This window comes from Camelus dromedarius, chromosome 3 (assembly GCF_036321535.1).
Source record: "Camelus dromedarius isolate mCamDro1 chromosome 3, mCamDro1.pat, whole genome shotgun sequence".
Lineage (NCBI taxonomy): Eukaryota > Metazoa > Chordata > Mammalia > Artiodactyla > Camelidae > Camelus > Camelus dromedarius.
In genome coordinates, this window is record NC_087438.1 from 3,883,910 (window position 1) to 3,910,126 (window position 26,217).

Sequence of the window (26,217 nt, forward strand, 5' to 3'; positions counted from 1 at the left end):
GCAAGATGATGTCACTTATTTAAAAAGCAAAAAACAGAGAAAGCCACGAGCTGCTTGGGCTGGTTGTTCCTCTGATGCATAGATTCTGACTTATATCTGGTTGCAAGCTCCTTGCTTAGCCAGCATTTTTATTAGTGGGCAAACATCCAGAATGAAACAAAAACATGGTTATGACTTTTTCCCAAATTAAATCTTGCACTTGGCTTAATGTCAGTGTCTACACTCAAAGAGGGGTCCTCCCAATACGAGCGGGTTTCTCTGCCTCAGGATCACAGTCGGTCTCCTGCAGCAGAGACCAGGGGGCAGGGACACTGGTCTTTCCTTCACACACAGGAGTCAGGGACACCTTGAAAGGAAGAGGGAGAGAAAGGCCCCAGGATCTAAAAACAGAGATGGGTGAGATTGATTGTCCCCTGTGGTTTGTCGTTGTCTAAAGGATGCTTTGAGGGTGTAAAGAAGAAAAGTGAAAATATTGAGGACAGAGAAATTAATGTGCAGTCGCACGTTGTAAAGTCCTCCGAGGATGTGGCTTTGGAGAGGCACCCTCACTGAGCGGGCGTGGGGGGGTGCCTGGGAGGCAGAAGGGGTGATGTGTTTGAGCTTCGGTCCCATGCACCCTCACGAAATGCTGCAGGGGATCTGCCTGGGATGTTGGGGTGGTGATTCCTCACCACGGGGAGAGCTTCCGTCTTGACACACTGGCGAGGAGAAGCAGGAGGCAAACCCCGCCGATGACATCAGTGCTTCTCCTCCCCGAGTGCTGCAAATCAAAAGGGATGTTTTTGCTTGTGGGCGTGCGGTGTTGCATGTACAAGGGGCACAGTATCCTGTGGTGGGGTCTGACACCCGGACGTAGACTATTTCTCTCCTGGCTGTCATGATTCAAAGAGTCCTGCCATTTAAAAATACATAAATAAAATAGATAAACAACAAGGTTCTACTGTACAGCACAGGGAACTATATTCAATATCCTGGAATAATCTATAATGAAAAAGAATATGAAAAAGAATATATATGTAACTGAATCATGATATGTACACCAGAAACTAACACAATATTGTAAATCAACTGTACTTTAATTTAAAATTTTTTTAAAAATAAAGAATCCCTCCATTATGTGACACTGTTACTTTGTTACGTTGTTACTTTGTTACGTTGTGACATTGTGTGCAGCTGGAAGCTTCTGACTCTGAAACAGAGAGTCGGCGGGAGCGTAGGAGGAGGGCATTTTCAAAGGGAGATCCAAGCCCTCTTCAGAAAGCCTGGTGCAGGCTCCCCAGAGGCCCCGGCAGGGGCAGAACCATCCCTGTGGGGGCAGCGGCCAACCAAGGAACGACCAGCCACCACAGTCACTCTCCTCCACCTGAGGGCTTCCCTGGCTTCACGCTCTGGGGAGTCTGAGCCTTTCACTGCCCCTGCCGTCTGCCCCTCGCGTACCCGCCACCCCGGGGCAGGGCAGTGAACGGGGCGTTGCTGCACAGCTGTGTCCAACGGCCAGTCTTTTAGGAGTTGTTGGGCATTTCCAGAAGCGCCCAGCAGCCTGGAAGGGGGTGCAGGGCTGGGGTTCTGCCCGGCAGGCATGGGAAAGATGGAACGGTGGTGACTGCAGGGCTGAGGGTGGGGTCCAGGAATGATGCTGCTCTGCTGAAAACAAGGGCAGGTGGCCCCATCTGTGCTCCCAGCTCTGCACTGGGAGTGCTGCTTCTGAGAATGTCAGCGATGTGAACTTAGAATCCGGAGCAGGGAAGGCTTGCCTCAGACAAATGCATTGTTTAGCCAGTAAGGCTAGCATTGGCTGGGGAGGAATCTTTTCTTCACATCTGGGGATTCAGCCTGAATTGGAAGCTATGCTTTACAATTACTACGGCGGAGATCAGAGAGCTTGTGTGTCTCAGAGGCGAGCCTGGGATCCGGGGCTGCACGGCCTGAGAGTGACCAGGAAGCCGCCCACTGTCCAGGAGGCAGTAGCTCATACCCCAGGCTCGTAATCCTGAGGAATTGCATTTTCCTGAGAGCAAACATCAAAAAGATGAAGGTGAGAACCAGACACACAGTAACTACGAAACATTTCCCCCAAGACAGTGAGGTGGCTGCTTGGATGCCTTCCTTCCTCATTTTGCAAAAGGCCATCGAGATAATTAAATCACACCATTTCAATAAATCTCTGCTCCCTCTGCGTCTCCCTGACACCCAGCAGTGCAGGGTGGGGGGTGGGGGGGGTGCTGCTGCCTCCCGCGTCTTAGTGAGTGTCGGTCGCGGCTCTCAGCCCACTCACACCAGCGCTGGAAAAAAGGCTGCTGAATAGAAAGGCAGGAAATAAAGTTCAGGCGGGACATGAGAGCCACCAGCGCAGCCTCTCGATGGCACAGAAATTACTGTCACTAGTGAGGGCAATCTAAGTACCACTCCTTGTGCCCAACTCGGAGTGACCTGGTACTTCACTGCTTCTGTGTGTGTGCGTGCGTGTGTGCGTGTGTGCGTGTGAGGGCCCATTTTCCACATGTGCTTTTCTCCTAGGTCCTTCCATCTGTGTGGCTATCAGTTTCCATGTTTATTTGTCGTGGGCTGCAGAGCGACATAAATGCTGCTTTCGGCAAAACTCCATTGAAGACGAGGTGAAATGTTGTGTCGTGTGGGTTTTAAACCCTTGAAGGGAGAAGGGCTCACAGGTCACACCAACTCTGAGGACACAAGGTGGTGGAGGCCAGGGGACGTGCGTGTGGAGAGCAGACATGGAGGCCCCACTCTGCCCCGTCTGCTCGGTGCTTGTATGAACGGGGCAGATGCCCCTGTCCTGGGTGGGACGTGGATGCTGTCACACTGCCAGGAGGTGAGGGAGGAGGCAGTGCTAAAGAATGACAATGGAAACCTGCACTTGGGACCAGCTGAGGTGAGGCCCACGCTCTATCCAGAGAGGCCAGCCCCAGGCGGCTCACCCACTGTGATGAGTGACAGAACCTGCCCAGGAGGAGGGGAGGGGTGGGGGCTTCCACACAGGAAATTGCGTACATCCAACCCAGCAGAACAGAGGTTAGGGTCAAAGTGTGTCTCAGGTCCACAGCTAAATGGGGACACCAGCTGCCTCGCCCTGAGTGGGAAGGAGTTAGGGAAACCAGCCATACTTGGCGGATAAGGGGATGCCATCCTCCCTCCGTTCCCCCCTCTGCTCTCCCATGTGACGTGGTTGTGCTGGGCTCCGAGCAGCACCCTTGATGGGCGATTGCTGAGAGGCAGGAGACACTGCAGGTATTTTGTGCATGGTCACGGGGGCTGAGAAGACCCCACAGGGCTCCCCCAACCACAGCTACCCCAGAACCCCAGTACGATGTCCTCTGCATGGGCATCCCACAGGCTCTCTCCAGGGACACAGCATACCCGTATGTCCCCCTGCTGTTCTTCACTCTCAGAAAGCACAAGATGCCCACAGTCTGAAGGGCTGGTTTGACCAATACTGTAATCTCAAGGTTGAGGCCAGGAGAGATCCTGGGCTTTGGAGCCAGGCAGGCCTGCTCTGATCCTGACTTCACCGCTCCGCAGCTGTATCCCGGGCCAGTCAATTACCTCCCCGAGCATCAGGGTGGCCATCAGTGAGAGCAGGTAGAACAATACTTACCTTTCAAGGTTGTTAAAAGGTTGGTCAATCTATTAGTGGAATTAATTATATTAGCATTTCAAATAGAAAATTTATGTGCATATGATTATCGCAAATGCATGGGGTAAAATTCACCACCAATTCTTCAAAAAGACCTGGCAGAGCAGGAATAGAAGGAAGGCGCTTGACCTGATGCAGGCTGTCTGCCAGAACCTACGAGAAATGACCTGCCTGCCTAAAAGGAGAGGCATTTCCCCCAGAGTCACCTGTACGCCAAGGAGTTCTGCTTTTCATGCTTCTGGCTCCTACTGACCTGGATGTGCTAACCACCGTGGTGAAAATAAAAATACATAAATAAAAAAATACAAAATAAAGATACAAAAATAAATACAGTGACATTCACCAACCGTGTAATTAGATGTCCAGGAAAGCTGGGAGGAGGAACAGAAAGCTTTTTGCCAACTGAGTAAAGCGGCCAGTTACAGGGACTATAAACAGCAACTTGTCTCTGTGCAGGAATGAGCAATCGGAACACTTTATAACTAAAGTTCCCAATTCCATCAAAATGAAAGTCAAGAAATAATCCCCCAAATACCTGTGGAAGGTACGTGAAATTCGTAACACTTTTTGGAGAGCATCAAAGGAGTATGAGTCACTGGAGGGGTGCAGTGAGACCCTGAGGTGGCACAGCTGGCCCGCGAACACATCAGCCCCTCTCAAACCAGCCTACAGATGGATGCGACACCTACCAAGAGAGCAGAATACTATTTAGGGAACTGGACAAGCTGACGGGGGAATTCACGTGGCGGGTACAAACATAAAATCCACGGGAAGCATCAGGGGAGAACTGATCCTTCTTAAGATAAATGTATGGTAAGACTTTCATTGCAATAGAACAGGGAAAATATAGATTATGTCCTGTGTGTTTTAAAAGAAACTATCAGTTTCAGAAAAATTAAGTTTAATACCTTCCTACTTTACATGATGCAAAGATAACTGCCATGTAGGTTGGCATAATATAAAAAGACGGTAAGACTGTCCAAAGAAAACATAGGATAATATTTTTATAATACAGAGACTTAAAAGAAATAATGAGCAGATGATACAGCTAGAAGTCGAAATCTTCTGTCTAAAAGTCCCCATAAACAAAATTAAAACAAGCAACCTCTAGAAGAAGAGGTTTACAACACATACAATTGACAAGAAATTAATGTTCATAATGTATAAAGTGCTCCTAAAATCTCTTTTGAAAGTAACTTATAGACCCACATAAATGTACTCAATTTATCTTTGACAAAGTAAAAAAGATAATACATTGAAGGAAAAAGTAGTAATTTCTACAAGTAGATCTAAAACAACTGGACGTCCATATGCAAAAAAAAAATAAATCTAGACACAGATTCTTTACAAAAATTCAATCAAAATGGATCATAGACCAAAATGTAAAATGCGAAACTATAAAACTGCAAAGAAATAACATGAAAAATTCAGATGAACTTGGGTATGGAGATGACTTTTTAGATAAAGTACCAAAGACATGATCCATGAAAGGAATAATTAATAAGCTATTAATTATTAATAATTAATAAGCTTTCAGTAGAATTAAAAACAAGCTACAGAGTGGAAGAAAATATTTACAAAAGGCATATCTGATAAAAGACTTTGATCCAAAACATACAAAGAACTCTTTAAAAACAACAGTAAGAGAACAACCTGGTTAAAAATGGGCAAAGGTCCTGAACAGATACCTCACTAAAGAAGGTGTACAGGTGACAATAATCATATGACAGGATGCTCATCATCTAATGTCATCAACAAATTGCAATTTAAAATAACCATGAGATACCACTACACACCTATTAGAAAGGCCAAAATCCAAAACACTGGTGACGCCAAATGCTGGTGAGGATGCGGAGCAATGGGAATTCTCATTCATTGTTGGTGGGAAAGTGAAACGGTGCAGCCACTTTGGAAGACAGTTTGGTGGTTTCTTACAAAAGTACCCTCTTATCATGAGATCCAGCAATGATCCTTGGTGTTTGTACAAAGGAGCCGAAAACTCAAGCGCACAAAATGCCCTGTATACCAATGGTTGTAGCCGGTTTATTCATAACTGCAAAAACTTAGAAGCCAACAAGATGTCCTTCAGTGAATGTATATATTTGAAGTTATATGTGAATATATATATATATGTATAATGATGTGGTATGTATTGTACATAAAACTTGCCGGAGGCATCTGGTAGATTAAATATCACCCCTAATACATATTGCATAGAATAGAATACAAATTATAATAAGATATAATACAATACATGTATTAGTTGTATTAGCTGTCACTTGAAAGAGTTTTCCTGAATCACAAAAGGTTAAAATTAGAAGTGACTATGGAGATCATGTGGTCTGGCGCTCAGAGGCTTTTTTTTTTTTTTAACATTTGCTTGAATTAAGGCACAAACGCAATGGGAACTATTCACGTCTGCGGGGTGGTGAGCGCCTCCCCTGTCATGCATATTTAGTTTTGTCCTGACAGTGCATTCTCTAGGAAGCAGAAACAGAAACTCACAGTGGAGGACCCAATAATCAAGAATTTACTTACAGGAGTAGCTCTGCCCCGTAGCTCCTCACGCTTGCTCTTGCCACGGGGTTTTCAGAAGGAGCAAGTGCGTGGACTCGGCGTGGAGACGTGGTTCCCCTGGCAGGAGGCAGGGAGGGGAAGGCAGGCCACTGCCCCTCGCCCTCCTGAGCGACAGTCTGCACTTCACTGACACCGCTGTGACAAATCAGGCTTTTCTCAAAACAGGTAACGGTAAAAGGGGAGGGATAAGGTCTCCTTTCTTATTTTTTAAGAACACAGGTTTATTTAAAACAAAGATTTTCCCGAATCCCTTTACAGCCTTCTTCCCCCAGGTACTGAATCCGATATTCCATCAAGTAATCGTATGCCACATTTGTTTCCTTTCCTTCTCTGACACATTCTTCAGTTTCATCCCTTTAGAAAGGAAAAGTGCAAAGACTACTCATGGAAGCTGCCAAGGCATGCGGGAAGCCTCTGGGAGTGTTTATCAAAGAATGCGGAAGGCTTTCTGGGGCACACTCCTCCAAGCCCGGGGCTGAAACACAGAGGAGCCCTATTTATCATTCTTATTACATGGGGGCAAAATGAGAGCTTGAAAACAAGTGCTCGCATTCAATGTGGGTGATAAAAAGGAAAACTTTTTAAAGAAGGGATTATTAAAATTCAGAGACAGCAGATGCCTCCAGCAAGTTTTCACCAGGGGAATTCTGATGAGTGAGCTTTCATTTTCAGAGTTTTAAGCAACTGGAGTTTCCATTTTCAATTTCAGTAAAAAATATAAAATCTCTATTCCTCAATATGAAGAGAGGACATTTAGGATGTTGATATACGTACAAAAATGTAAAATACGTTTCCATTAATTTCGGTATTCTGTTTCAGAAGTTTTAAAATTACTTTTAGCCATCCATTCTCGGTAATATTTTTTCTATAAAAGAAAAATAAAAGACTTCATTTTTTCTTATTCATCAGACTCCAAGGAAATAAAATAGTGTATTCTACTAGAGAAATACAGTTTGATAAAGCCAATCTGAAATCTTGATTTTCTTCGTTATAAAGTTCCCTCAGGACGAGCTGTACTGGTACTACAAAGAATAAATACATAATTACCACATTCTGGGAAGTAGCAGCTGGTAGTGATCATGCTTCTGTCTTGACGGGTGTATTGGCAAGGGAGGCTGTAGGGAGATAGATAGACATATTTTCCACAAATAATTACTTTCTTGGACTTTACCCAGTTCACTTTTAAATCATTATCACCACCATCAACATCATCATCTTAATTCAAGTCTAATGAAAGAAATTGTTTTATGCAAAACCTGTGACTCCTTGTCCCAGGAGGAAGATTGTGATCCCATAAGAACGTGTCCTCACTGAGTGCGTTACTTAAAAGGAATTCAAAGAATGGCACTAAAGTTGCTGGACTTGGAATTTGGAGATGCAGCCTCGAGTCTCTTTTTCTGCATATCAGCTGTGTGTCTCCGGCCTCCTTGTCTGAAGTCCTCCCTCTGTGAAAGTGGCGGAATAATGAGTATCATGTGAAAAACGCAGTAAGTATTATAAATTAAAAAAAGTGTCAAGTTCATTTCCACTTGGGGGCGGGGCTTATCTGAACCACAAGGTACGGAGTGGGGATGACAAACACATGAGTCAGGGGTCTAGTCCCGGCTGAGCTGGAGGGGCCCCCCTCCCCCTGCACACCCCAGTGAATTCAGCGATGACACCTGGACAGATCGCTGGGATCAGCAGTTCGAGAACTCAGGTGGATTGCGGAAGGTCAGAGTTCAGACCTCCATCGAACTGATGGTGAGTTTGCCACATCTCATGGCCTGAAGCCCAGACATAGGCATCAGGGTGGACAAAAGACTCCAGGAGAAATCCCCTAGTTCAGGCTCGAGAGACAGCAAATTGTCTCGTGAGCAGCAGCAGCAGCAGGCAGAGGCACCTAACCTGCCGAGGAGAGACTCTCCCTCTTCAGTCAGAGGAGCTCTGCCCTTAGGAAAGCGGGCTGAGCATCTTTGTTTTCCTTCTTTATGAGTTCCTGTCACTTGGCCTTAACGGTGGGCACAGTTTTTGGGAAGTTCACAGCAGAGTAAGATAAATAAACCCTGAAAACTAAGTTTTCAGGATCAAAAAGTGGAGCTTAGGGAACTGAAAAGATTGTGGAGAGAGAAGAACTTGGAAAAGCAACCTCGTAAGTTGTTTACCAATTCAGAAGCTTAGCCTCAAAGTGCACGAGCATGGACCTTGTTTATCTAAAGTAGCTTACAAAATAATTTAAGAACTGAACTAAGAGTCGGACACTCTGCCTGGGTTGTAGACTCAGCGCCATCACACACGCTACTCAGATCATACAAGTGCTTACAAACTTTAAAAGTGGAATGGTTGTTCAGACCATTGCCTACAGAAGACTGGATGTAACTTACAGCCCTTTCCTCATTTTTCCATAACAGGAAACATCAACATTCTCATAAGCTTTAAATAAGACCCAAAAGCCTTATAATATTCAAAGTGCCCAGGATACCATCCAAGATTACTCAGCGTATGAAGAACCAAGAAAATCTCAGCTACGTGGGAAAAGGCACCCAGAAGAAGCAATCCCAAGATGGCACAGATGTTGGAAATATCTGTCAAAGGCTTTAAAGAGACTATGATAAAAGGCTCCAAGAAGGAATGTCGAACATTGTTAAAACACATGGAAAGATACAAAATCTTAACAAAGAAGTGAAGATACAAAAAAGAAACAAATGTATAAGAATCATATGAGGTCCTTTAAAAGTTCCTCATTGATCTGATGGAATTTTCACATAAGACTGCTGTGTGAGAGAAGGGGGAAACAGAGAAGACTGTTTATAAGTTTGCAACTGAAAATATGAGTGTGGAGGAGACTGGAGGGGCACTTATCTGCAACTAAGATTGGTTACTGGAGCACAGGAGGGGGAAATCCCACAGGTAACTATTTAGGACAAGATTTTAGTGGAACCTGTAGAGTGTAACTTATCTCTAAGATACTGTCAATACATAAAAATAGAACATGCACATTGACAAAGAATACATGATACAGCCATTGATTTACTCTTCTTAAATTCCTTTTGATTCTATAGAACATCTATAACAAAATGTTTTTAAAATGTATCTCCTGTGGGCATGTTTGCATCAGGAGTCATAAACCTGCCTCAAAGCATTAATAGGAGATGGCAATGTGCTCTCAGGTGTGGACATGCTTGGTGCACTCTGGGATGGCACACAGAGCTTAAAGATGTGCCCCATTAATATCAGATGTTCCTTGCACCCTCGAAAATGCCAGGATCACCAGTTTAATGCTACACATCTTTTTGTAACTCAGATAAGTCCGTCTTTAATCAAATTCTCCCATCTAGAACACTTTAGGAAGGTGCCTGTGGCTGATAGAACAATAACCACCAAAGACGCTCACATTCTAACCCCCAGAACCCATGAAAATGTTAATTTACACAGCAAAAGGGACTTTGCAGATGTGATTGTGTTGAGGATCTTGAGATGGGGATAGGACCCTGGATTGCTGGGGTGGTCCAGCGTAGTAACAACAGGGAGGTGGGGGATCAGAGTGAGAGAAGGGGATGTGAGGATAAAAACAGAGACCAGACTGATGTGGCCCAAAGCCAATGAATGTGGGTGTCTCTAGGAGCTGGAAAAGTCAAAGAATGGATGCCTTCCCCAGAAATCTCCAGAAGGAACACAGCCCTGCTGATACCTTGATTTTAGCCTGGTGAGACTTCTGATCTCCACCACTGTGAGATAATAAATGTGTGTTTAAATTTGTGGTAATTTGTTACAGCTGTCATAGGATGGGAACACCATCCCCTTCAGAATTCCCGTTGATTTTTCTCTGTTCTCTTGGGGAGCACAACTGTGGACCATGCCTGTGACCTCTGTCACCTGTCCTCATGTTCCTGATACTTCTGCTTTCTCTTGGTCTCCAGTGTTGCCCTACACTGGGCAAATTTCCTCTCCCAACATTGACCTAATGCACTGAACAAAAAGCTAATATAGGTGGAAAGTTTTATGGACATTTTGGGGCTCGTAGAGATGGATTCTGGAAGAAAACAGTCTTATTGGAATGCTGTGATGGAAACAGTTATAGCTACCACATTTCCATTTTTACAAAATGCATCGGCTCCCCCAGCAGGAGCGATTTCTTTCCCTGACACTGTCTCTTAAGTGTGTTTGGACTCCACTCTCTCCCCAGCCCCTCTGGACCCTTTCCCCTTCATTTTCACATCCCTCCCCTCACTGATCCTGGGCTGCTGGTGGAAACTCAGAGCTACTCTCTCCTTAAGATTATGCAGAACAAGCCAGCCTTTGATTTCTCCTTCCAGATCACGCTCTGAGTTTTGGAATGGGAAGCCAAAGAGACCATTAATTTACTTTATTCCACTGGAAGGAGAGTTATGCCATGAGAAAGCAGCTGCAGTTAATTTTTGCTTTATGTAGATTTTTAATTTCAGCATTCCTGCTATAAAATGACTCTTCTCCTGCCCGACCTTTCTTGTCTCTTTTGCATTGTTTCTTTCTCGCCTTTGCCGGGTCCCGGGTAAGCTGTAAGTTGTTCCTGGAGGAGGCTAGGCTGGTGACTCTGTCAGTGTGGTCTCTCTACCACTGCCACCGTTCACTCCTTTAATTTCCTTAAAGTAATAGTGAAGTCATGGCTAGATGTCTCTCAATTCAAAGTGGCCGGTGGGTTCCGTATTCATTCCCGCCCAGGTTACTTCCCCAGGAGAGGAGTGTTGACAATGTTTAACCCAGCTTTTGAGAGCTGAAAACTCACCTCCTAGGTGGTCATGAGGACACAGTAGATGACATGGGAACACAGCTTTCTCCATATCTCAGTGTTTGAAGAGATGACTTTCGTATGGGAGGATGGGACCCAGCGGAGACGTGGGGCGAAGGCAGGAATTGTCTCAGGGGACGTGCGAATTGTTGCTCCCTTTCCTCCCCAGGGACTGAGGCGGTCCATGTGCGCCATGGCTGGGCCATCCCTTTGCTCCATAAGGCTCATAGGTGGCTGTTACTTTGGTGTCGCTGATTTTTCCTGGGTGCTACCCTGCTCCTCTGGGAGGGATGCCTGGACAGGGCAATGTCACAAATGGGGGGTGAGGATCAGAGGGTGGGTGGCACTTCCATGGGAATGAGACGCTGGGAGAGAAAATGTCACACTTAATACCCAGAACCCTGTTGCGGGGTTTGAGCACACAAGCCAGGGGCTTCCTGAGGAATGAGGAGGGCCACAAATTGGTGTGATGAAGGGACGGTGACACGGGAGGGGCGACCTCTGGCAGCAACCCTAGGACTGACTGGCTCGGTCTAATTTCTCTAACAATAACTTGACTGATGGAAACATTAGTGTGATCTGTATTATTTAAAAAGTTGGACTTCAAGGAGAAATCCTATCACAAAATAAGGAGATATTTTGTCTGTTCTCTGGTCCCCTGCCCTGGCTCATGTGATGTGTGTGTTATAAATACTTGAGTCAGACACTTAGTCACTGGGAACAACGTCCCTAAAAGTGAGAGCTGAGGCTTGTTGTCGCCAAGATAGAGAGCTCATATCTCTGCACACGCTCCATAAACACTTCTTGAATAGATCCAGATGCAATAAATATGCGCTCCCCAGTGCTCCACCATCTTTAAGACATTGCCCCGGTGCTTTGGGGTGTGCAGAGCTGGATCAGAGGATCTAGGCCCAGAGGCACACATCCAGGAGTAACGGTGTCGTAGCCAGCTCAGGCTGCCACGACACAATCCCGCTGGCTGGGTGGCCCAATCAACACACATTTATTTTCTCACTGTTCTGGAGACTGAATGTCTAAGATCAAGGTGCCCAGTAGGGCTGGTTCCAGGAAGGAGCTCTCTTTCTGGTGTGCAGATGTCCCCTTCTTGTTGTGCCCTCACATGGCTTTGCTGTGCACTTGGAGAGAGAGAGAGAGAGCTCTGGTGCCTCTTTTTCTTTTTATAAGGACACTGGTCCTATCAAATGAAAACCCTACCCTATGACCTTATTTAACCTTAATTATCTCTCTAAAGACCCTATCAACAAATACAGTCACTTTAAGGGGTTAGGGCTTCAGCACAGGAATTCTGGCAAATAAGTGGTTTAAAATGAAGAGAATCATTTTAATTTAAAACATAAATCATCACAATCATAAACATTAAGAGTTTCCTTGGTGTTCACTCCTGGGATATTTCAAAAGATGATAAAATATGGAATTAGGCAGAGCTTGTTAAGATCCACCATTTTTATCATATGACCTTTTCATTTTGAAATGTAAATGCACATAATAAATACGTTTTCCAGCCTGTGTGGCTGCTCAGAGGTTTCTCCAACCCCCCAAAAAAACAAGCTAATTAGACGTGAAATATCAACCAGTGAGCAATTACAGCCCAACAGAAAATACCCCAGTGATTCTGTACATTTTATAAATTTATAATTTAGGCAAATCTCAGGGTTATATCTACATCATGTATTCAGAAACAGCAGTAAAACCTGGTCATCATGAACATTAAATATTCACTATCTACTTTGCTTTGGTTGGTAATAAGTACACATGAATGTCTTTTCATTTGTTAGATTCCTTTTCATATTTATGTCTAATTTTTCTGTTCCCTTTCTCTACCAGCTTCAGTAAGGAAAAGCATGATTTCTTGTGTGTAATGACCTGGCAGAGTTTTATTGCAGAGAATCCAGAAGCTCTAAATTCTGGAAGGTCAGTAAATCCACGGGTTGAAATCAAATGTTGGTTGTTTTGCCCTTTAGGTATAAACTATTTTGGCAATTCTGACTCACCTATATGAACAGGTGGGGATTTTGACTCTCTTCTTCTTTTGGTTCATTCTAAAGCGGAACCTGAGATTAAGGCTTGAGCACAGGTGGTTTATCTGTGCAGGGACCCATCATGATGGGGCAGTGCCACTCACGCTGGAAGAGGGGTGTGCAGTGGTTTGCTGGCATGAGAGTGGCATCTGTCTGTCTCTTGATCCCTGTGTGGTCATGGAGTGGCCTTACCCCAACATCGTTTATACTCTCTGAACGTCGTTTATGCTCGCTTGAGAGCATGATGGTTCCACTGCCAGCGAGGCTGTTTTTCACTGTCGTGGTATCTACATTATCTTTCATTTTATTCATAACAGAGAGAAGTTACTCCAGCAGGGTTCATCCTGGAACAGTCTTTGGGACTTTCCTCTCTTGGACGGTTAACAGCTGTCACTGAGAGGGAGTGGGACTGCGTCCAGAACTAATGCCAAGCACAATTGCACAACTGCACATTGAAAGACTTTTGTAAAATGCTAAGCATTAAGAATGTGTCTGATTCCAAAGAAATGGAGCTTGTGTACGTGAGCATTTTATTCCCACAGCTAAAATGAAGCACAGGACAAGGACGATGGCTCAACGTGGCTTGGCCTGAATTATGCAGATGTGTTTCTGAGTTTTTAAACAACGTGCTCTGGATATGACCCAAGGTGTGATGAGACCTCAGACTCTTCCAAATCCAATAATTCACTGCATAACCACAGGGCTTTCTCTGCACACTTTTTGTCTGGAATTTTTGACCACAACATCCCATCAAACTCATTCAGATGTCTTTTTTTTTTCTGCCCCCCCCCCAAATCTATGTGTTTAACTGAAATCCTTGGACCCCATACTTCAAACACCCAGAGTATCTGCTAACAGTGCGCATACTTGGGCCCATCCCAAACCTACTATGTGATCATCTCTAGGGCTAGAGTCTTGCAATTTTTGAAGGTCCCTCAGGCAATTAGACGATGCACCAAAATTTGAGACCCTTGGCTTTATACAATCCACTGCTGGAGGAGTGCTTACTGGTTTTAGACGAGGAAATTCCCAGATTGAATTTGAAATTTGGATTCTGCAGTCTTTTGTATGAAGGGCTGCCTCCACCTGTTGTTGGGGTCCCCTTGTATCCCTGGATCCTTACAGCCGCTTTATTTTCCACCTACAATGCATTCTCCCAAACCCCACCCAGAGTTTTCCATCCCATTTATCTCTCCACCAGTTGTCAAGTTTTTTGTGTGTTCACTTCCAGGAACTGATGGCAGATTTGAATGATTGATAAGAGAATGTGGTTCCTGCTTCACCTGAGAATGGCTGCTGTTGATGGAAACAAGAAGGAAATAGATACTCTGTTACACTGAGCCAGTTTCTAACATGGGGGGGAGGCTTTTCGGAAGTTTGAATTGCATGCTCTGGGGAACGATGAATCTGCCTGAAGACGACATCAACTTTGACCTGACGTTCGCAACACTCAGTGCCCTCGCTTGGCCCTCCGCCCCCACTCACAGGTGGCTATTTCATAGAGAACGTTCTGGTAACTGTGCCTGAGGCACTTGCCGAGATCTGCCTGGATCCCCATCCTGACCCCAGTGGGTTTCTCCTGGTGTCCGAGCTTCCATCCATGATGCCCTTTCCTCTGAGCGTCATCTGTGGGGGCGCATTAGTGAAAATGACCCGCTGATGCGTGTGGCTTCTTTGTGCTGCTCTGGGAACAGAGACGCGGTGTGTGTAGCCCTCAGAAGAAGCACATCCTGGTTTTACCCCCGGCAGAGTGCGTATCTCCCATTCCATCTCCCTGCTGCAGGTTCAGAGGAAGATCAAGGCACCAGGTTGCGGAAAGTGGCTGTTTCGTTCAGCAGGAGATAATTCACACACGGCTGTCTGGGATGCTCACACCTATTTTGAAGGCTCGCATTTGATCTGTTCCCCAGGAGCCAGCCATCTGTGGGTTTTAAGGAGTGTGATTATTCAGACACTCATTATCAAAAAGCCAGAGGGCCTGTCTGACGCAGAGAGACGCCGGCTTCTGTGCTCCAGGTGAGCCCGCCAAGCGGCACTTACTTCTCTCCTTCACCTGTTGCGCTGCATTGTCTGCTCTGTCTGTAACAGACACATGTTATTCTTCCCCCTAACTGTAAGCAGAGTCTTAGAGTTTTCCTAACAGGTTAGTTCCCTTTGCTCCAATTTCTGTCCTTCTTACGAACTTCCCTCCCTCATCACACGCACAGTCCACACACCTGTGGGTGTTTTCTCATCGCTGTCACTGCACACTCATGTTGGGGCGTGTGTGTGTGTGTGTGTGTGTGTGTGTGTGTGTGTGTGTGTGAGCACACGTCCCCGGATGCACAGGGATAGCAGGCTGCCCTTCAGCTCAGCCCTAGGGATTGCCCAGTGGGTAAGTTGCCCCTGTTTCGTGAGACACCAACCCTCTCCATCTGCTCTCAAGCATTCTGATCCCTCCCTGCATCTGGGCCTGGGAGCTGCCCGGAGGTGGGTTAATTCTGATGCTGTCCTAGGGGTGGCAGCCAGCCTCCAAGACAGCCCGCAGTGAAGCCTGCCTCCTTGCTTTCCTACCCCTGGGAGTCCTCTCCTGGATCATGCCAAGGTTGGTCTGTGTGGCCAGCAGCACATGAAGAAGCAATGATGACACTTCCCAAGCCAGGTTACAAAATGGCGCAGGGTCTCACCCCAGGTTCTCCCTGTCTTAGGCTGCTTGCTCCAGGGACTGCTGGCTGCCTTGTCCTGAGCCGCCTGAGGGAGTGAGCAAGTCCTTGACCTACAGCCAGTGATGGATTGAGGTCTGCCATCAGTCCTGGGAGTGAATTCAGAAGCAGCCCCGGCTGAGTCCTGAGATGATGATGTCCCCAGCCTAGAGATGGAAAGCAGCCACGGGAAAAAGCCTCAGCCAGGACCATGCAGCTGAGCCCATCCCAGATTCCCGAGCCACAGAAACTGAGGTAGGACCTGTTTCAGCCTCCATGTTTGGGGGAGATTTGTTACACACACTGCATGACTGATGCACCAAGGCTGCAATGTTGTCTCCTTAGGTCCCCTTTGTCCAAACGATTTACCTTCAAGATGAAATTCCCAGACTGACTGATCTGGCAGGACGCTGTGCCATAAATCTTATTTAGTGCTGAGTCTTGCCATGTATGCAATTCTTGTGCCAGGAGATCCAACATACAGAACAGTGTTGGGCAAGAGGACGTGCCCAATAGGTGTCTGCTCAGTTAGTGATGCAAAGAATGTGGCCTTGATGTTCACAAGATCACACTCCCAACCAGACCCCAAGGAAACCACCCAATCTGAAGGAATATTGACTAGAAGGTGCCATCAGTTGAACCACTGAATGCTGCCCAGCAAGGATCACCAGATTTTACACACCATCCCAAGACCGTGTCCATGCTGGTCCCACTGTTCCTGTGACCTAGTCTTGGAGATTTGGGTTCCACTCTAGGAGGTGAGGACACACCTGAAGGCCCTCTCTCTGGGCTTCAGTCAGCCCTCCAGCTTTGTTTTCCTCGGAGAAGGGCTGCTCGCATCCTCACAGGGACCTCTTCCTCTCCTATTTCTCCCTCACCTCCCTGAGTCCATCACAGACTGCTGGCTTCCTTCCTCGTCTGGGAGACAGTGTTCTCCTCTAGTCTGACTTGATGTGACTCTTCCTGGCAGGACCACAGGGCCAGCCTCAATATACTGGACAAATGTGCCCCTCTCTGGAGTTCATTTTAGTGACTCACTTATCAACTGCCACCCTCACAGTCCTCATCCATCACCTTTGACCTTCAGCTTCTGACCTGGGTTTCAAGGACATTATCAGCAATGACTCTGTAGGCAGATGAGAGGATGGTGACGTCACCACAACCGCACTGCCCTGCCCACATTCTTTATGGAGGTCTTAAATTTTGGGGGGAAATTAATATTGGACATTGCTCTTTTCTAGCAAATAAAAGATGTTAATATATTCCTGTTACTGGCATGGGCATGACTATGTTATTAGAAGCCACTGTATCATTTCCCTGATTTAGACAGAGATGTCTGTTTATAAATTCTGCTTGTAGTTTATTTTCACAAATAAAATAGTAAAATTAAAAAAAAAAAAACAAAAAAACCTCTGTCTGCAGGGACGGAGGTGTCCCTACCCCAGCTGACCACTTCCCAGGTGTCCAGGGGCTGCCACAGAATCCCGATGTTCCTCTCGGTCAGGGGTGTGCACCGCCCGCCCATGCCTGCGGCTCACCCATTGCCCACGTCTGCTTTCGCCTGCTACAGCAGAACTGAGCAAACGCACAGAACCTGTAAGGGCCACCAGAATGAAACTATTTGCTATCTGGCCCTTTATGGAAAACATTTCCCAACCTCTGCTGTCTAGACCGGTAGATGCCAAAAGTATGCATTTTACTATTACCGAAGCAGGACTGGCAACTACTGCAAAGCACGTAATACGCGCACAATGATAAGCACAAAACAGCTGACGCGGCAGCATTTTAACACTACAAGGAGAGACAGTCATCTCAGTGCTGAAGGAGAGGATGCAATGGATAACTTAATTAGGAATCCACCAGAGCCCTGAGTTTCCTCATATTTAATGAGAAAGCCCAACACTGATGCAACAGAAATGATCATTAGAATTTGAATTAAAATATCAGAAGGTGAGTCCCAGCCTTTCTCCTTTCCATTGAGTGGGTTGAGTAAGTTAGGACTGGATCCCATGAACTCATATCCATCCCATGGGAAGGAGGGAGACTCACAGGGATGGACAGCTACCTCGTGTCAGCCATTGTGCTATTTTATTTTTGTTCCAGCATTTTTGTAGATGAGGTAAGTAAGGCTGAGGGGGTGAATCAGCAGCCCTGTTATACAGACAGAACTGGCCCTTCTGGGATCAGAAGGATGTTCTGCTCCCCCGAAGCCTGTGCTCTGCTGCATCTCACAGAGCCACTCAGAGGAGAGAAGTGAGGCAGCCCTGGCAAGTCAGGTGATGTGTGGGACCAGGTGTAGCCCTTTACCTGAAATGGAGTGACCACCGGGTCCTCTCTGTCACGTGCCCAGTGGGCGAGCCTCTCCAGGCCAGCGTTGGGGCTCGCTTGTAGCACTACTGTCAAGTCTGTACAGGGAGTTTGCTGAAGAGGAGGACAAAGGGAGCTGCTGTATGGTGGCCCTACCCCCACTCAGAGAGCTCGGGATGGCCAAGGATGGGTGGTGCAGCCTGCAAGGTGTGAAAGAACATGCAAGCCCGAATGAGCCATCAGGTCTCCTGTATACTGCTGATTGGAGTGTAAAATGTGCAGCTGCTCTGGAAAATGGCCTGGCATTTCCTCAAATAATTAAACATAGCATTACCAGGGGACCCACCAGTCCCACTCGTGGGTACATATCCAGGAGAAATGAAGACACATACCCACCCAGAAAGTTGAACACTAATATTTATAACAACATTATTCATAATACTCAAAAGGAGGAAGCAACCCAAATGTCCATCAGTGGACACATGGATAAACAAAAGGTGGTCCATCCATATGATAGAATATTATTCAGCCATAAAAAAGAAGGGAGCCCTGATACGTGCTACATTGTGTGTGAACCTTGAAAATATTATGCTAAATGCAAGGGGCCAGTCACAGAAGAACACATATTATACGATTCCTTTCATATGAAATGCCCTGAATCTGCAAATCTGTAGACACAGAAAGTAGGTTAGTGGTTAGCAAAGGATTGGGGAGAGGGAGAGGAAGGGTGATAACTAAAAGGTATGGATTTTCTTTTTGAGGTGATGAAAATGTTTTAAAATTGACTCTGATGATGGTTGCACACATCTGTGAATATACCAAGACCATGGAATTGCACACATCACATGAGTGAACTGTATGATATGCAGATTGTAACTCAATAAAGACGTTAAAAATATCCCTGATCACAGCCATACCTCTCCCTCCACCTTCCTTGCTCTTCCGCTCACACTTCTAGGTTTTAATTGGCAAATAATCTTGAGCATATAGACAAATTATGTGTCTATTCACTGCACCATTCCCTCCCGCACATAGAGAGCACGTCTACTTAGCTGAGAATAGGAGGGTCTGGCAAACATCAGCTCCCAAACCTTAAAATATACGCTGTCTGTGTGTGCTTTTTGTTTGGTACTTGTCAGCAACGATGAACGTGACACTGAGAAACAGTCGTGATGAAAAATCAGAGTCGCACAGTAACAGCCATGGGGTCTGCCCAGCATCTCCCCTCTGCCACGGCCGGGAGATAATTAAGTCTGAAGCTGTGCAGTGGTTTGAAAGAAAAACTACTGCGGTTTCCTGCGAGCAGGTCTGTTCAGGCTCCCCCTGCTGGGAAGTCGGCTTTCCAAAGAGCCTGAAGGTCATGAGCCTCTTTGCACGGTCTCTCTGCCCTCAACTAAATGTTCTGTAAATAATTAGACATTAAAGTCTTGGAAATAATAAAGCCGCCATATTCCACGGGTAGAGGACTAATTGGCAGAACTGTCTTGCTGATCATTAAATCCCCGGGTCAGAAATGCCCGGCTCGGGGAGGAAAGGCAGCAATTCTTGTCTAACGTTGGTATTTATAGCCCTTTGTTTTCCCGAGAGCAGATGCCTTCCACTTTGTGAGCATAAATTCAGAATCTTTTAATTTCCCACTGCCGTCCACAGATTATTTAAGCTTTTGGGCTCTTCTATAAACAGTGTTAACTTAAAAAAATAATAACAATCAAAGGACTGAATGATGTCAAAGTCGAACTTAAAAGCCTGGAAGCTGTGGAGGCACCAATGGGTCTGCTCCGCCGAGGGTAAGTGGCTGGATCTCATGAATATTCATGAGCCACCGTGACTAAGCAGGGGGCGGCACACTGTCCAGAAGAGCCCCGAGGATGGACCCCAGTCTCCACAGAAGCCCCAGGGCAGCCCCGCCCTGTTGGGTCCTGCCCTTAGTTTTCTCCTCTCTGAATCAGAAAATAAAACCAGGGCCTGCCTTCCTCCTTCTCCAAAGTTTTTTACGAAGATCGGCGAGATCAATACCTGGATTGTGCTGTGAGTCTCCCGAGACAAGGCTTGAGATTAATGTTAGCTATGTTTTAAAGACCCTTCTCCTGACCACTTTGTGTGTGTGTGTGTGTGTTTATTGAAGTATAGTCAGTCAACAACGTGTGTCAGTTTCTGGTGTACAGCAGAATGCTCCGGTCACACGTGAACATACATGTATTCATCTTCACATTCTTTTTCACCAACCACTTTTGATGAGCGGATCTAATGGGTCCACTTTGAGCCTGGCCCGCCAATCTCTTCTAAACGCAAATTAAAGTTAATTTTGGTGGAAAGTATTCCTGGATACTTAGTATATCTTTTAAAGTGATTAGAGACATCCTGGGGTGTCAAAAAGTCATCAGCACATTCACCTGCACGAAGGTGAGCTCTGATGACGTCCTCAGTCGCCTGTGCCTCCCACACGGTCAGAGAGGAGGGAAGGGAGCTCGCTGGCTCCCACGCATCACGGGGCTCGGTAACCTGGGGCGACCGGATGGATTGTCCTATGACTGGATTCTCCTAAGAGTCCAAGAAGTGGGGACTGTCAGTTCTGACTTACTGATAGAAGCGGGGAGGGGTTTTATTTTTATTTTTGAGATACGAATGCAGAGGTAGTAATACTTCACTTCACATTGGCAGAGACATTCACAGTTGTTAATGTATTTTCCTGTGATTTTTAGTTAGGGAGCTAACAAATAAATAGGTTGGGAAAATAATTAGGTAGAGGATAGTCAGGGAGAGTAATGTCATTCCTTTCTTAGAAAAGAGGAACAAGATTCAAAAACAGGTGCCAATGCCCCCATAAAGGACAGCAAGCAGCAGTGGCAGCTGTCAGCCCACTGTTCCCGACTCCCCGCCACACCTGGCTGGAGCCCAGGGCACAGACCACCTGGAGGGGTGTGGCTGACACCTCCCCTGGACCGTCTCCCTGTAGAGTGGCACCACTGATAGCCTGTTGCTCTAGCAGCAGGAGACCCCCGCCTGAGAAGCCAGCTGGCACCACGTGAGCCTTAGCCTCGACAATCTTTCAGCACGCTAACCTGCTGTGAGTCAGGCAAGCATGGTGACATTCATTTTTGTCACCTGATCCTCCACTCACAGCCTCAAGGCACCGGTATGGACGTGCATTGCAGTTGGCACTAGACTTTCGTTTTACAACCACCTCTCCTTGGAAAGACCCCAGCCCAGGAAGACTTCCAGGGCCAGGGATATGCTGTGCAGCGAAGGTCACTTGTTCACTCAGTGGACTGGGAATCGTGTGGACACGCGAGGTAAAGTGCAGACTGCAGCGCCCACAGGGCACCGACTGCACTGTCTTCCGGAGCCCTGAGCCGTTGCCTATGACTTGCCTCATTCCTTTCTGCACAATAAAACCAACCGGACCGTTAATCCACCCCAGATGGATATTATCACGTGCTTTGGTAGGGACCCAACAGCAGATCGGGTTCATCGCTCCTCATTTCATATTAAAATGTTCGGGGGTCTCCCAAGAGACCATGTAAAAAGTGAAATGTATCCACTGCTCTGCATTTGCTAATTTGGGAAGAGTTTTGATCTCATTTGCAGGGCTTAATACAGAAACTCATTGAACCTGAACACACAGCAATGTGGGATTTTTCCAACAAGAAAATATCTGTGACATGTGTCAGAAATACACACAGCAAGCTGCCATCTCTTTACATACATATGCCATAAATATATGTGTCATACATATGTCATATATATATATATAGATGTCAAAAATTCTGAGACAAAAATTGACTTAGCTCCTAACAGCACCGTGCCTTCCAGTTCTTCCTAATTTATTTCCCCTGATTTTTGAAGGAGATATGATGCATTTTAAAGTATAAACAGCTTTGTATTGAAAGGACATATGATAATTCTTTATCATAATCCTCAAATTTCAAGGAAAGAACATGAGATGGAAATTCTAAATGGAGGACTGAAAGACAAGGACCCAGCATCGATTGTTTTGACACGGCATTAGACAAATACTAGACTAATTTACGGCACTTGGCCATCTTCTAAGGACCCCAGTCCCAAGTGTTCTCAGGCAGTTCTGGGGCACAGTCATCAAACCAGCCTGCATGACAATGTGACCACATCTGTCAAACTCAGAGTCCCCGCCCAGTGCTGGCCTTCCTCTCCTCCTCTCCCGTTGTTGTGTAATTTATTTGCTGGCTTTAAAAAAAAAAAAAATCCGTTGGTTGCACTGAGACGCAGGAACAGCCTGGGTGGAAAAGAATGGGCAGGATGGGATGGTGTCGTCATAGCAGTGTCTGTAAACGTGTGACTGTTCCTTGTAAAGGTGCATATGGGCATGTCTGTTCCTGGCAGGTGATGGTCCAGCCACAGCTATTCTGTGCAGCTACACTGGTCTTGTGTATGAAGTCAGGAAGCTGTCCATACATATCATCTGAACTGCTCAGATTAGGCTGTGAGAAAGGAAAAATCTCCCACTTTGCCACCACTGTTCACCACGATGGGGGAGGTTGTAATGAAAGAGAGTGAGAGCACGTGTGTGGGGGTCAGAGCTGAGTACTCCGTGTATCAAATCTGAGATGCTCCGAGGATGGTAAAGGTTTATAGCCAGCTTCACGGTCTCAGAGCAATGCATCGTATGGTGGTAATGGCGCCGTTCACATCTGAACAAGAATGGGAGGCACAGGGTAACTTGACAGAACTTCACTGAGCCCTTTCCTAGGACTGATTACAGACCACAAGCAGTGAAGTATGTGATTCTGTCATATTTAAGAATATACTGTCCTCTGTGAATGAAGAGAGCAGGGTGAATATCATGTGTGTGGCTGACAAAAAGACAAACCCAGTGACCCCAGCCTGGGTGACCTACAGCTTCCCACAAGTGCTGGGAAAAGTTACCAAGATTTAGTGGCCTGGACGACACAGATTCCCTGTTTTACAGTTCCAGAAGTCAAAGGACAGGGTGGTTCTTACCAGATGAAAATCAAGGTGCTGGCAAGGCAGCGTTCCTTCTGGAGGCTCGAAGCGGGTGTACCGGCTTGCACGGGGTTGTCCCCGGTACATGCCTTCCTGGAATCTCAGAATGTGACCTTTCTTAGGGAAATAGGTTCTTTATATGTGAGATCAGTGACGTTAAGATGAGGTCATACTGGATTAGGGTAGGCCATCATACAACTTCTGATGACCTCACAAGAGGATGAAACTGACAAATAATAAACTGACCGTCGGTGAGATCCCTGTGCTTGTCACAGTCATGCCAAGGGGAGTGGGCTGTCTTCCTCAGTTTGCAGAGTATCCTCAGAGAGGCCCACGAGGAAGCTCAGTAGTTGGAAGGAAGCTCTAATCCCATCTTGGGTGTCACTTGTCTGCTTTCAAAGTGATTTTGTACCAAACAGTCGCCCTTATGTGGAGCTCAGACCCAGGACGGCAGTGAGGGACCGTGGCCGGCGTGCAGGCTCCGCCCAGCGGCACCCCCGAGTCTCCAGGACGCTGCTGTGGGAGCCCAGGGAGCGTGGTGCGCGGCCCTCCGTGCGGCTCTGCAAGAGCGGCAGCAAGAATGAGGAGCGCAGGCCGCATTCTGACCCCGTCCGTGTGCCAGACCCACACAGAGCACCTGGCCTGCGTCACCTCACCGGGTCCTCACACGCACTCTAGAACATGGCCTCTCTGTTAGTCACTTTACACACAGGTGAAGGGTCAGGGCAAGTGTCTTGCCTGAGGCCACAAGCAGGTCAGTGGGGAAACCGAGATGCGAGCCCAGGTGGGAACCTTCTGTCAAGAAGCTTCTCAAAGTGGGCAGCAGCCTCAGCACCGTGAGGGAGCTTGCAGTAAATCCAGACTCCTAGGGACACCAGGGCTACCGAAAGGGGCCCGCCCTGCCCCGGGTGCGGGTGACGAGCCGGCGCCCTGGGCTGGGGCGGGGCTTCCACGCTGCCCCTTTGGCTGGACTGCCCCTCCTGCCGCTGCCTTCCCCTCCGGCTTCGGACAGGGAGGAGCTGGGACTCACTGCTCTCTCCACGCGCCTTGCTGGGCTCGGACAAGGATCCTGTCCCGCATTTTAACCTCTTCGTGACACTAGTTCCCACTGTGACGGAGACACAGGAGACACGTGTGTTTCCTTGGGAATCCCTTTCGTGGTCAATCTCACAGAGTTAATGTCAGGACTAACATTAACCTGAAGGACTTGGAATCACAAAGAAGAATGTGTGTTTAAAGCTTTGAGATTTAACGTTCTAAAAGGAAGTTTTAACGATGTAAAAGTGTGACGGAAGATGGAATATGATGCCTTGTTTTATGTTCTCCAGATGCAAACCAGACAGGCTCAATATCTACGGCAGGAATAACCTACCCAGATGTCCGGTAGTGCCAACACTCCACCACCGAAAGCAGCGAGCTGCCCTTGTGCGCGTGGAGACCCAGACCCGCTGGCCAGCTCAGCAAGAACTCACTCACGTCAAATGGAAGCCTGCAAGCGTGGGCACCCAGGTCTCCATTCCATTAGGCTTTTTTGATATTGAAAGTGACAGGCTTATAAATAAAATATTGAATATCCCAGAAGTCTTGGTGGTCCTTGGAGATAACACTGTATTCATACACTGAGTGACTTGATGCAGAGAAGCACGTTGCTACGATTTTGCTTCTGACTTGGAAGTGACAATATTATTTTGGAGTGAAAGGAACAGGACGGCATCTCCTGGGATCCACAAAGGTACAGTGTGGCCCCGGGGGTGGAAATTATCCATGATTTAGTACCAAGATGATTTTTGTTTGTAATTAATATTGCTGCTCTGTTAGTCCTCATAAAATAATGTGGCAAATCAGTTTTCCCCGGAGACCCCACAGTGTAAACAGCAATTTTTTATGTTGTGGAGATACCGTTAGCAAATGGCATGAACTCCTCTGTAGGGCCGAGGAGCGTCGTAAATCAAGATTATGAAAGTTCAACACCGAACCCTTCCTTTTCAGTCGAGGAGGATACTGATCGAACTAAACAATGAATTTGCTCAGTGGCGTCATCACTCCGCTTTGTTCTGACTACATGTCTTGTAATCTGTTTTATTTTATGGGTTAGAGAATCACTTTTCCTAATCTCCACTTCAGTCCATGGAGATGGATGGAATATCCACATAGAAAAGTTCATTTTGGTGGTGGGGTACATTTAGCAGTATGCTTAATTAGTTTGCAAAAAAAAATTGATACATGGTAAGATTCTGATTGGCAGCTTGACTGATGTAAACCATTACAGATCTGGGAAGGGGGTGGAGTCTGTTCAGTATTCTCAGCATCTGAAACGGAGTCCACTCAGTGAGACCTGGGTCTCCCATGCTCACCAGCTGTCCTCCCGTGGGACCTGTCAAGCCTTGACGTCTGAGAGAGGCAGGTCTCTTCCCAGCCAGGTGGGGGTGACCCAGGGGAAATGGCCTCTGAGGCTGTTTTTCTGTCCCCTCCACTTTGGCTGCATTTAGCCTTCAGCATAGGAAGAGAACATTCTTGCCTGAGCCGGGAGCTTCTGTTAGAGCATCTTTATGACTCTGTCTCAATCAGTAAAACTGTGTTTGCAGAAGATCAAGCCACTCCTGCCTGCGAACCCAGGAGTCATAGCTTATCGTCACCCAGCCTGTGGGCCCTTTAACAAGCGGAATGTCCATTCTGCTCCAAGCCTCCCTCTCCCCATGAAGAGCAGACGTGCCAACCTGGTCCTCGTGCTCCGCCCTGGTTTGGTTCCACCCGCCTTTCTGGTTTCCTGTTGTGGAAGCAAAACCAACCCTTCTCCCTGCTGCCACCGTACAGGAGTGGACATGCAGCGTCTCCCATGTAGGCAACAGAACAAACAAACAAACACAAATCCCTGGAAAACACACGAGGCCGTCCTGTCAGGTTCTGGTCCCCGGAAACAGGAGCATTCCTTTCAGCCTCTCACTCTCAGAGGACAACCCTGCCAAACCTGACCTTGGCAACGACAGCAGACGCTTCAGGGTCCTCCCCATGCCTGACAAGCAGGGGAGGGAACGGCTGTTTTTCCATCAGGGAAAGATGAACTGTGGGCTTGCTAACCCGGACAGCCTCGTGTGCCTCCCTTCTGTTCTGTGTCTGTCGGTTATTTTATCCTTAGAACTGAACAAGCAAAGCCTTCTAAACACGAGACTCCTTCACCTGCCTCTCCAGGTAGCTTTTCTGTGGTGGCTTTTCTGAAATGCTTCTTTCTGTGTC

General features: G+C 46.8%; 2 long non-coding RNA genes across 3 annotated transcripts; one reads left to right on the top strand and one right to left on the bottom strand.

Annotated features, from left to right (window-relative positions):
• Positions 1–1,113: 1,113 nt before the first annotated feature.
• Positions 1,114–6,242, bottom strand: LOC105090121 (uncharacterized). The gene is made up of 3 exons (XR_837236.3): positions 6,191–6,242; positions 4,188–4,337; positions 1,114–2,008 (listed from the first exon to the last, which is right to left on the bottom strand). It is a non-coding gene; the product is annotated as an uncharacterized LOC105090121 (long non-coding RNA).
• LOC105090120 (uncharacterized) lies at positions 6,123–15,024 on the top strand. 2 transcript variants are annotated; one of them, XR_004133677.2, is made up of 5 exons: positions 6,123–6,394; positions 7,505–7,716; positions 8,620–9,118; positions 12,822–12,908; positions 14,247–15,024. It is a non-coding gene; the product is annotated as an uncharacterized LOC105090120 (long non-coding RNA). The 2 variants fall into 2 exon arrangements; XR_010377920.1 differs by lacking the exons at positions 12,822–12,908; positions 14,247–15,024 and having other exon boundaries at positions 6,333–6,394; positions 8,620–9,218.
• The last annotated feature ends 11,193 nt before the right edge of the window (positions 15,025–26,217 follow it).